General features: G+C 45.8%; 1 protein-coding gene across 1 annotated transcript in view; it reads right to left on the reverse strand.

The window, feature by feature from the left end:
* Positions 1 to 12849, reverse strand: part of LOC121279653 (tubulin polymerization-promoting protein family member 3-like) — a 43160-nt gene extending 30311 nt beyond the window's left edge. Inside the window, exon 1 of the mRNA XM_041190863.1 lies at positions 12792 to 12849. The gene's annotated coding sequence lies outside the window, so the exon portion shown is untranslated. The remainder of the gene's footprint in view (positions 1 to 12791) is intronic.
* Positions 12850 to 13055: the final 206 nt, after the last annotated feature.

Raw genomic sequence — 13055 nt, forward strand, 5'->3', positions numbered from 1 at the left:
ACCACTTGCCTCTGAAACTCCAGTAGATCAAACCTTTTTTGTTTTGCTGCTAGTGACATCGTTCAAAAGTAAGTAAAATGGAAAATAGTATAAAAGCCTGTCTCCACAGACACTAGATTCCACTGCCCCACACCCAACCCACCCCTCATTTTCTATATTCATTTACTGAGCAATGCCAGGACCACCTTCCAAAACTGGGTTGCTCCAAAACTTCTCAAAGCCAGATGAGGAGGAAGGTAGCAGCAGCTATGCTAATTTGTAGCTATAACCACACATAAAAGTTGCAAGTTTCTATATTGCTGAAAATTATGCATTTTCAAAATTGACAAAACAGCAGACCTTTATCCTGAATTCTCTAAACTGGGCATGTTTACAGTGGCACAAGAGATGTGAATGATCCTTTTCAGCTTCCATTTCATGCTTATAACCAAATATTTTATTGGTCTGGTGAATTGAAGACCAACCTTAAACTGGCCCTTTACCAGCAGCATTATTTATATTGAACAAAAATCCTAATGGGCAGTTTCCCTGCTAGTCCACAAAACCACCCACCACCAGCCTCATATTGCTGGCCCTCCCTTGAATTTATGACACCAAATGATTCTGGTGATATGCATCACAAATGAGGATAATGTGAAATTCACCAATGCAAAATAGGTCCTTTTCTCCTGCTGATAGTACACGCGCCTAAATGCTAACGTGAATATCTTGAATTCATTGAGAAAGGAATCATCAAGAAGGGTACTTCAGTATTGGTTGAAAAATGGAATAAACACTAATCTTCTGAGATTTCTTCTCTGCTCATTTCCATTCCATAGGGATTTGTAAATTCTGCTCTTCTCTTGTAGTTAACCAATCAAGCTCCTCTGACTGTGAAAGTTATGGGTGGGGATTCAAGTGGCTGCATAGATTAAATGGGCAATGTGGAATTGTCTAACCTGGGCCAGGTTGGCTGAGGCATGTCTGTGAGCAGCTAATGCCAATTGTTCCCATGATCAGGTTCCTGCCGATCATTGCTGTGATATAGTTTTAAGAGAGAATATGCCAATGAGTAAGTAGCCAGGATGTAAACCATGTGAGCAGCAGGCATTGTTCAGAGTAGCTCAGTTTAACCAGCAGCATAGTGTGAAGGAATTGCAGCTGTACTTTCCTGTTAACTATAGCTGTTGAATCTTTATAGTAAATCTGTCTGCTGAGCAATCCTGTACAACATCTTCAAATAAGCCAAACAAATGTTTAGTCTACCAGTTGTGTGTGAGATCGGTAAGGTTGTATTAAACAAGTATAGAAATACAACATGGAGAGCCGCAGTGATTCCTCTTGAACAAAATGATGAAGATTTGATGATCACAGGAAAAGCTATAGACATGATTTTGTGCTGTAAAAAGGCTGTATATGCATTAAAGATCCCAGGAAGCACAGTTCTGTTACAGAGAGTGTTTCACAGAGCAGTGAGCACCTGATTTGAGAGGTAGCCACATCGGTGGTGGATCGGGCAGTCTATTTTGGGTCAAATAGTACAAGCTGCTGGGCCATCACAATGTCCTCAGGTGCCAAAAGATAGAATGTGCACAAAACAGAGAAAGAAAACCTGAGCTCCAGCCAAAAAAGAAGAGGGAGAAGGAAAAAGTAAAACACAGCTGCTGCATTGCTGAATCTCCCCACAGAGTAGATAAACTACAAATCCCCTACACATCCACAGCATTTGTAAAAGACAGAAAACATCAGGAAGATGACCACCAAATTGCCCAGTATGAATTGGAAGAGACAGGTGTCCTATCCGAACTTATTTTTTTAAGCAAATGATGGAGCTGTGCTTTTCAGATTTATCTGTCACAGAACTGGATAAACAAGTGGTGAAAATAAAGACAGCCATTGGAAATGAGGGGCTGCCAGAGTTGACACTTAGGGTCTGTCTGAGGAGGATCAGAAGGATCCTGCCAAGCTGTGGAACATGCTGGAGGAGGAACTTTGTGTAAAGGTGAACGTTAGAATACACCATTTAGAGCTGATGGTTTACATACAACAGCCACAAGCATCAATCGATCAGATCATCAACAGGTGCAAGGACTGATTTCTCGGAACCTAACTGTCCGAATAAATAATGGAGCTGGTTATAGCTTCAACACCAATTGATGCTTTCCAAAAAGATCTGTTGGAGGAAAAGAAAGGTCACGATATTGACCCACTGCTAAAAGATGGCAGAAAACATGAAGCCTTTGCAACTGGACAACAACACCTGCAAGCATTAGGTGCAATTACCAGCACTGGCACAGTAGCCAGGACTCAGTAAGGAAGTGCGGTCAGCTACACCCACTGAAAAGCTGTCCCAAGATCTTTGTAAGTTATGCGGTGTAAAAGGACACTGGGCTCTCTTATGCAGGAAATCTAGTTCTGGAGTACTACCGGAGGTAAGATGCAACCAAACAAAAAGTACATGCTGCATTCTGGCAACAACAGGGAGTACGCCAGCAACACACAAGCACAAGCATGTACACGAGATTAGAGGCAAGACAGATCATGGTGAAGATACAGATCGGAAAGGTTTTCAACTGGAAAACAAACAGGCTTTACACATTGTGAACGTGACACAATGGGTGGGATATTCCACCCCTGCCTGCCTCCAGGATCATCTGGTCCCACCGTAAGCCAGTGGACTTTTGGCTGGGCCATCGAATCTCCCACAGCAGGTCCGGAAAACCTGGCCAATGTGCGGATGAAGTCAAACAATTTATGGACATGTGCTAACATCAACATCATATGCCCAAAGAAAAGTGGTAAACACATGCTCAGCCGAATTTGACACAGGGGCAAGTGTGAATATCTTAGCGGTCAAAACCCTGAAGGATATGTATCTGGATTGGTTGAAGTTAATGATACAAACTACGACAGAGAAACTAACTGTGTACAATGGCTCACCAATTCATTCATTGAAATGCAGTGACGACAAGTCTGCATGGAAACCACAAGTATTCAACCTGCTAGACACGAGCGGACCAGCAGTAGGAGGGTTATCAGTGTATATGGAACTCAACATTGTGACTATACATGAGATCAACAAGATACCAATTGCAGAAGAGGCCAAGAATAATTGCGTTGAGCCAGTCAAGGACCTGCAATAGATGCCAAGACAATTTGACACCAGAGAAGATGCAATTCGATCAGTCGACCCTCCTAGAAAGTGTAGTGTGCACATTCAGGAAAATCTAAAAAGTGAGTTGGATGATATGGAGCGTAACACTCCACAGGAGGACCATCGACACGTGTTCGAGTCACTTAAACAGGCATTGTCAGCAGAGAAACAAAAGCAGAAAATGCTGGATAAACTCAGCAGGTTTAACAGCATCTGTACAGAGAAAAGAAAAACCAGAGTTAACGTTTCGAGTCCGTATGGCTCTCCTTCAGAGCTAAAGAGAAGTAAAGATGTGATGAAATTTATACTGTTTAAGTGGGGGGAGGGGGGGTGGAGCAGGTAAAGCTGGATAGAATGCCACAGATAGGTGGGGGCAAGAGAGAGATTGCCAGAGATGTCATGGGCGTGAGGTCTGGGGACAAGATGGTGGTGGGAAAAAATATTGGAAATAGAATAAAAGGTGGGGATAAAATAATGAATAAAAAAGAAAATAAATAAAAATAAAAATAAGTGGATAAAAAATAATGGAAATGAATATTGAAAAGGGGGATTAAAAAAGGTGAGGATGGAGAAGAGAGTTCACGGTCTGAAGTTGTTGAACTCAATGTTAGGTCCGGAAGACTGTAAAGTACCTAATCGGAAGATGAGGTGCTGTTCCTCCAGTTTGCTTTGGGCTTCACTGGAACATTACAGCAGGACAACAAGGATGGACATGTGGACATGAGAGCAGGGGGGTGTTTTTCTTTCAGATTTCCAGCATTTACAGCATTTTGTTTTTATCTTATTGTTAGGAGAGACATGTGTTCTACAAAACTATGACCCAAGAAAGGAGATGAGCTTAGAGGTTGACCCATTTCAAAAAGGGTTAGGAGCATGCATTATGCAAGATGGCAAACCAATTGCATTTGGTTCCAAAAGTCCACCACAAGCACAATCCAATTATTTGAACATATACCGGAGGGAGTGTCTCATGTTCTTTGGTATACAAGGTTCCACACGTACCTATTTGGTAAACGATTCATTGTGGAAACTGACCACAAATCATTGGAAATGATTTGACAATGCGTCACCCAGACTACAACAACTTTTGATAAAAGTTCAGGGCTACGACTTCAAAGCCCAAAATAAACTTGGTAGCAAATTGGTTACTTCAGATATACTGAACAGGTTACCGTATCTGAAACAAATCTGGATTTCTCGCTAGACCTACTATTAGAAGGCATAGACATTGATGTAGATGATTGCTCAACATCAATCTGATCAATTTTGGTCAACACAAGTGCAGCCAACTTCACAAGGAAATGACAAATGATCCACGACTGAAAGCATTATGGAGAGTCATTGTAGAAGGTTGGCCGGATATGATACAAGCAGTGCCAAACAAATTCAGATGTTTTTGACCATACAGAGATGGACTAGGTGTTTCAGGAGGCGTGATTTTCAAAGAAAAGCAGGTGCTTGTACACAAAGATCTTCACCAGGACATATTGTCACAGTTACACCAGGGGCACATGGGCGTAGAGCAAACAAAGCACCTGGCAAGGTACACTATGTACCACAAGGTATACTATGTATTGGCCAGGGATCAACAACGATATCGAGAGAACAGTGGAGATTTGCAAAGCATACCAGAGAGTCCAGCCACATCAACGCAAAGAACCTTTACACCCTCAAGAAATTTCATCATAACCTTGGTCAAAAATCACAACAAATTTATTCACTATCAATGGTGACGACTTTTTCCTAGTCACTGACTATTTTTCCAAGTTTCCAATCATCAGCCAGTTGAAGGACACCTCAAGTGTGTTCGTGGCAGATATAATGAGTTCAGTTGGTTCTCAAGGACAATTAGGGATGTCATCTTGCATAATGCACGCTCCTAACCCTTTTTGAAATGTCATCTCCTTTTTTGGGTGGTAGTTTTGTAGAACACATGTCTCTCCTGACAATGCCTGTTTAAGTGGCTCAAACACTGTCGATGGTCCTCCTGCCATACATATGGAGCATTATGCTCCACATCATACACATCCCATGAATGAATAAAGTAAAAAAAAATTTCAGCTTGTTCGGTGTGTCTGAAGAGATCATATCAGACAATGGGCCACTGTACACTGGCAGACCTTTGATGGACATATGTGCTAAATTGGGCATAAGCCATGTGAAAGCCTCGACACACTATCCTAAATTCAACAGTCTCGCCAAGCAAATGGTTCGCTCTTATATGTCATCAATCATAAAGTGCAGTGAAGCAAAACAAAATCTCCATATCACCATGTTACATTTAAGAGCAACACCTTTATTCATGGATTTACCGTCACCAGCAGAAATCATGTTCAGAAGGCAGGTTAGGATAACCTTGCCAAGCCATCACCTGTCCCATTTCTCAGAAGTACAGGAGAAACTTCTCAAAAAACAAGGGAGAATGAAGATGGTGTACGACCAACATGCAGCTGTGGAATTGCCTGGTCTACACATAGGATGTATGAGTCAACTTAGTTACCCACAGAAGTATCCAAACTGTGCAATGGGCCTAGATCCTAAGAAGGAATGGAGTGATGTTTAGATGGAAAATAAGTCAGCTAAGGGAATTGTACAACTGTATAACACCTGGCAGTCCAACTGAATCTAGAACACAGTGGAAGATGAACTCAGAGAGTGAAATTGTGGAAGAATACCATGGAAAAACCCAGCACTGTGACAATACACAAGATGCCAACCCACCTGCAGGTCAGGAGCATCCAAGTGATAAGTCTAGAAGTCAGGAAGGTCATGTGACCAGCAGACATTGTTCAGAGTAGCTTTTAGTTTAGCTAGCAGCATGCGATGCAAGGGAGTTGCAGCTGTACTTTCCTGTTAACAAAACTGTTATAGTAAATCTGTCTGTTGAGCAATTCTGTATAACAATTTCAGATGAATCAATCCTACGTTTAGTTTACCAGTCCTGTGTGAGATTAGTAAGTTTGTATTAAGCAAACATATATATTTAATTAAATACAGCAATCACCACTGATGTCAATCCATAGCACATCAGATACTAATTTTGGTCATCACAGTCTCCCTTAAGAGGCGGAGCCTCCTTTGGTATTGCACTTGAGACATATTGATGGAAATCAATGTTCCGTATGGAAATCAATTTTCCGTATGGAAATCCATGTGCACCTGAATTGATGACAAGCATGGAGGTGGCATGGCTAACAATATTAATGCTTTCCCACTATGCCAATAAAGATAATTAAGTGTCAACAGTGGCTCAGTTGGTAGCACTATACCACTGAGTCGGAGGGTTATGGGTTCAAGTTCCACTCCAGGGACAGAATGTTTCACTGAGCTGGCAGGTGCATGCCTGACCAACTCGAGCATAAAATGACGCACGATGACATCGGGTAAGGGTCCTGGCATCATTGCGCACTCACGCGATATTTCCGTTAGCCTGGTAATGGGGATTGTGGTCTCCGCTGGGGGCGTCTCCCCTGAGGAGGAAGAGAGGGGCAGAAGGAAGAGGAGGCCACATGTCTCAATTCAGCTTCTAGGAGAGCCATCTTTAGAAGGAGAGGTGCAGGCACAAGGGGTGCAGAGCCAGCAGGAAGTCCAAGGTGGAAGGGTCCACAGAAAATGCCACTATCCTGCTGCCAGGGTTTACAGGTGGCGATGCAGCTACCTCAATATGTCTCAAGTGCAATACCAAAGGAGGCTCCGCCTCTTAAGGGAGACTGTGACCTCCATTTGCCAGATGATCGGGCCTGAGATCAGTTCCGACTGTGGGGATGGACACTCCATGCCAGTGGCTCTGAAGGTCACAGTGGCTCTCAACTCTATGCCTCCAGCTCTTTCCAGGGCTCAGTGGGGATCTGTGTGGAGTCTTCCAATCAGCTGTCCACAGTTGTGTCAAACAGGTGACCAATGCTCTGTTCAGGCGGGTATTGACTTTCCTTCATTTCCGTATGGATGAGGCCAGCCAGGCAAAGTCAACCAGAGGTTTTGCAGTGATTGCTGGGTTCCCCCGTGTCCAGGGTGCTGTAAACTGCACACATGTGGCCATCAAGGTGCCAGCAGGTGAGCTCAGTGCCTTCATCAACAGGAAGGGCTTCCACTCCATGAACGTGCAGATAGTGTGTGATCACAGGATGCTGATTCTGCAAGTCTGTTCAAGGTACTCAGGCAGCTCCCATGACGCGTACATCCTCAGACACTCCCAGTTGCTGAGGCTCTTCAGTGCTCCAGCCCGGCTGGATGGATGACTTCTGGGTGATAAGGGCTATCCCTTGAAATGGTGACTCATGACGCCTCTCCACCACTCAAGAACAGAGGAGGAGCAGCAGTACAACAGGAGCCATGCCTCCACGAGGGTGGTGGTAGAGAGAACTATAGGTCTTCTGATGCGTTTCCGGTGCCTGGACCGTTTGGGGTGAGCTCTACAATACCCCCCAGAGCGGGTGTCACTGATAGTGGTCGCATGCTGAGCTCTCCACAATCTTGCACTGGCAAGGGGGGACCCACTGGAGGAAGAGGATCTTGAAGCAGCTGCACAGGCCACAGAGGATGAATCCAGTAGTGAGTCAGAAGAGGAGCCCAGTGAGGAGAACGCTGAGGGCGTGGAGCCAGACCTCAGACCAGGGGAAGCAGGGACACCAGGGATGCCTTGATCCAACGCTTCTCCTGCGAGGCTGCCAAATAAGAACTATCACCTCATACCAGGACTGCCGCCTCCATCCTGAATCACAGAAATGTCCCTTTCCTTGGCCCCCAAGATACACTCAGTGTTTGTGCAATAAAGTTTCGAGTCACCCATGTCCAGCATTACATAATGGCCTACACAGCACCTACAAAACAAATGAAGCGTACTCAGGCCAATAACACAAAAGCAAATTTAATTTTATGCCGGAACTCTCAGTCTAGAACAGAAAAAAAACGGTGTTGGTAGTCACACCATTAAAAAAAAACAAAATGGGGAACAAAAGATCACCCGTGACCAGTCTCTCTTGTGCTTAAGGTGTTTTAAACTTATGTTTGCAGGTGCTATGTCTAGGTGCTCTCCCCTTGCTGGCACCAACATTGGAGACAGCCTGCTTATTCTGCTGTCCTGTTGGCCTTGATGATCTTAGTGGTCCTCCTCTGGCCAATGGAGCTTGTCCTGGGCCCGCCTGGGAGGGAGCAGCCAGTGCCATGGCTGGCATCTCTTCACCTGCTGCAGCCTCATCAGATGCCACTGTCACTGGCAAAGGGGCGGAGGAGCTGCTGCCGTCATCCAGAGCACCCTGAGAGGAGCCCGCAGAGATGACAGGCAGCTCGTGCACCAACGTGAGGTCGCTCTAGACCTCCCTATTCACCACGGGCACCTAGCTGGGGAGACTGGGTGCCCCATCCATCTTACACATGGGCGCTGACCAGCTGAGGTCAGTACCTGTGTGAAGGCTTGCAGTCCGAATGCAACCCCAGGGACCCCTGATTCTGTTCTTGGAGCAGCCTCTCCATTAGAGTCGCCAGTCTCTCAATGGAGAAGGCATTGTGCTTAGCTATGAGGGTCAACGCAGTGCTCATGCTCCACAGGGACTCCTCCACAACGGAGAACATGGCACTCTTGGATCTCTGCCAGCTCCTCCCCCACACTCCGCAGGATATCCAGCTTCTGCTGCCTAATGGACGGTTCCAAAGGCCCATCATCAGCCTTCGACTGAGCATTGCCCTGGTCCCTGGCAGCTCTCCGAATGCCAGCGCCTCTGTACTCACTGCCTCCACCTGCGCCTCAAGCGAATGTGAAGTGCCCTCACCAGTGTGGACCGTCGAACTAATGCCCACCGAGGTGCTGGTATTTGTGCTGGTGCCTGCTTCAGGGAGTGGGTGTGATGCAGGTGCTTGGGGAGTATTGTGGTCCTCCGGGGTCAGGGGTGGCCCTTCAAGGTCCTGAGAGTGAACGCCTGCTGGCGAACCTAAAAGGGAGAAGAAGGACATGTCATTAGGTAAAGCCATCACACTGTCACTGTGCCCGGTACCCTGGTGAGACAACGGAGATCTGCATCATGGTCCCATCATCTTTCAATGACCAATGGGGACTCCAGGTTTGAGGCTCACATCAACACAGAGACTGCACTAGAAGGGTTGCACAAGCCGAAATTCTCATTTCAGTGCACTGCACTAACCTTCGTCTGACACCCCAGCCTCACCAAGGTCGCTTGATCAAGGTGCATGGTGATTCTCAAGCTCCAAGGCCTCCTGCTTGTACCGGGAGAGGATGAGGTGGTGTGGGGGTCCATCGCCAGTCCGCAACCTCTCAGCATTGTTATGGGATGTCTTCTCCTGAAAGGACAGAGGAGCATTGATTAGTCCACTCTCTACCTGCAGCATCATTGCAGCCTGGCCAACCCCAGCTGAGGAGCTGACAGGGCCCTCAACCGTGTCGGCCCATCTCCCGCGCGTCCGCCCTCATGCCTTCTCCTCCTTCCCAGAAACATGATAGGGTCCCCCTTGTCCTCACTTATCACCCCACCAGCCTCCGCATTCAAAGGATCATCTTCCGCCAACTCCAGCATGATGCCACCACCAAACACATCTTCCCTTCACCCCCCCGGCAGCATTCCGTAGGGATCGTTCCCTCCGGGACACCCTGGTCCACTCCTCCATCACCCCCTACTCCTCAACCCCCACCTATGGCACCTCCCCATGCCCACGCAAAAGATGCAACACCTGGCCCTTCACTTCCTCTCTCCTCACCGTCCAAGGGCCCAAACACTCCTTTCAAGTGAAGCAGCATTTCGCTTGCATTTCCCCCAACTTAGTCTACTGCATTCGTTGCTCCCAATGCGGTCTCCTCTACATTGGAGAGACCAAACGTAAACTGGGCGATCGCTTTGCAGAACACCTGCGGTCTGTCCGCAGGAATGACCCAAACCTCCCTGTCGCTTGCCATTTTAACACTCCACCCTGCTCTCTTGCCCACATGTCTGTCCTTGGCTTGCTGCATTGTTCCAATGCAAACTGGAGGAACAGCACCTTATCATCCGACTAGGCACTTTACAGCCTTCTGGACTGAATATTGAATTCAACAACTTTAGATCTTGAACTCCCTCCTCCATCCCCACCCCCTTTCTGTTTCTTCCCCCTTCCTTTTGTTTTTTCCAATAATTTATATAGATTTCTCTTTTCCCACCTATTTTCATTATTTTTAAATCTTTTATGCCCTGCTAGCCTTACCACCCCACCCCCACTAGAGCTATACCTTAAGTGCCCTACCATCCATTCTTAATTAGCACATTCGTTTAGATAATATCACCAAAATCAACACCTCTGTGTTCTTTTGTTCTTTTGTCTGTGACATCTTTTGATGATCTGCTCCTATCACTGCTTGCTTGTCCCTACAACCACCCCAGCCCCCCAACTTCTCTCCCCCCCCAACCTTAAACCAGCTTATATTATTTCACCCCTTTCCTAAGATTCACTCAGTTCTGCTGAAGAGTCATGAGGACTCGAAACGTCAACTCTTTTCTTCTCCGCCGATGCTGCCAGACCTGCTGAGTCTTTCCAGGTAATTCTGTTTTTGTTTTGGATTTCCAGCATCCGCAGTTTTTTGTTTTTATCCCAGCTGAGGAGCACCTGGCAGGACAGATCTGAGCTGTGGCCCTCGAGGCGCAAGGCACTCAGTCAGTGCAGCCAGGGCTCACCACCTTGGCCAGATCTGGGCATGATTGACAGTTGGCACTCAGACTCTAGCACCCCTGAGAGCTACCAGGGGACAGCCAGCCCAAAACAATTGAACAGTGACCCATGCCAACATTGTACAAACCCGGCCTGAGCGCAGGTCATTAAAGCACTTCCGGCACTGCACCCAGGTGCGCCACACCATGTCATGGCTGCTCACCTGGGTTGCCACCTCCTCCCATGCCCTGTTGGTGAGGTCTGGTGGCCTCCTCCTCCCATCTCTGGGGACAAGGTGGTCCCTCCTGGCAGCCACCTCCTCCAGGAGAGCAGCAATGCCCTTGTCGGAAAAACAGGGGCCGGGTGTCCCCACCCGAGCTGCTCTCCCGCCTGGCATTTGCTGACACTCTAGTCTCCATCCTTCAGCGGCAGACAGACGTCCTTCCCTGGCAGCCTTTCAGGGGCTGCCTGGGCCATTTTTAAACAGGCTGCCGAGCCACCATTGGACCCAATGGCTGATAGGCCCCTGTCCTTACTTGGCCCTTCCAGGCCAGTGACGAGTCATGTTTCAACCTGGGCTGCCTTAATTGGCCCACCAGTGTGAAATCGTGGTCAGGCCCCCGATTGCGGGCTGCGGTCAGATTTCCGAGCGCCCCCGCCAAGCCTGCCTGGCAAGGGCAAAATTCTGCTCTAGGAATTGAGCACAAAAATCAAGGCTGACACTCCAATGCAGTATTGATGGAATGCTGCAACTTTGGAGTTGCTGCCTTTTGGGTGAGGCAATAAATTAATGCCTTGTTTGCCCTCTCAGGTGGACATAAAACATCCCATGGCACTATTCTGAAGAAAACCAATGGAGTCATCCCAGTGTGCTGGCCAATATTTATCCCTCAATACAAAAATAGACTATCTGGTTGTTATCAAATTATTGTTTGTGGGAGTTTGCTGTGCACAAATTGGCTGCACGATTTCCTATACTACAGTAATGACTACACTTCAAAATACTTCATTTGTTGTAAAGTGCTCCTATGGTCATGAAGGCACTATATATATGCAAATATTTATTTTTAAATGAATGCTTTACATTCAATCTGTATCACCACTTTCTTTACTTGAAGACATGGAAACATTTCTCAAAAAATTCCTACCAGTTATGATTAAATTCAGGCCCATGTAATATTTCAATTTGTGTCACCTTGGCAACACTTCCATTTCTAAGTCAATAAGGCTGTGGGTTCAAGACCCATTACAACAATAACTTGCATTTATAAAGCACCTTTAATGTAGTAAAATAGACATGAGCACATCAACTAGGCTGCTATTTCAGCTCAGTACTCAGGCAGTGCTGCAACACCAGTCTTTTGGAAGACTTCTTGAACTGGTTGATGTTATAGATCTTTTGGGACAATTTTAAGAGCAGGATGTCTTGTCCCTGATACGCAATGTGATCAACATTCCTCCATCAACCAACTGCACCAAAAGCAAATTATCTGGTCATTCATTTGCTGTTTGTGGTTCCTTACTATGTTCAATTGGCTGTACAGCTGATGGACTTCAGAAACAATCCATTAATTTTGAAACATTTTTAAAGTTCTGAGTACATGGTAGGATACTATATAATGCAAGTTATTTCTTCTAATTGAGTTAAAAGCTCTAATATAAACCTTCACTGAAATAACTAAGAGGAGCCCCTAGAAACAAATGACCGCAGCTCCCGGAACATTTTAGTTTCAGCAAGCTATTGATGAAAGTAGGACAAGTGGGTTCTTTTGCTGGCTGGAAGATACACATTACGAAGGTAACAACACAGTTCTTACAAAGGAGAGGTGAAAAATAATGCAAGTAGATCATAATCTGCATTAGACAACTTGAACTATTTTAGCATATTTAACAGTTCAGGATAATATACTCTAAATCTGGAATCAAGTGAGTGCTGCTTATTTGTTCAATCTGTACAAGATACTCCTCACCTATTACAGACAGATATTCAAACTTATCATGTTAAACAGGGAGGAATTAGTATTCTTACCTCTCTGAGTTCCCTCAGCTTCGTTCTAAAAACCTAGTCACTAAGTCCTTCAATTCCTTTTCTGTAACAAAATGTTCCTTTAAAGAGCTGAAGAGATGTTATTTTCTGTTGTTCCTGTAGCCATAGTAACAAACTGTGTAACATCAGAAGGGCGTGATAAAATAGCACAATGCAATAACGGGTCATTAATTATAGCTGTAGTTGCAATAAGTTTTGTTTCAATAATAGTTCATGTTGGTTTATAGAAACTTGTTCAATAATTGT

Source organism: Carcharodon carcharias, chromosome 7 (genome assembly GCF_017639515.1).
Source record: "Carcharodon carcharias isolate sCarCar2 chromosome 7, sCarCar2.pri, whole genome shotgun sequence".
Classification (NCBI taxonomy): Eukaryota; Metazoa; Chordata; class Chondrichthyes; order Lamniformes; family Lamnidae; genus Carcharodon; species Carcharodon carcharias.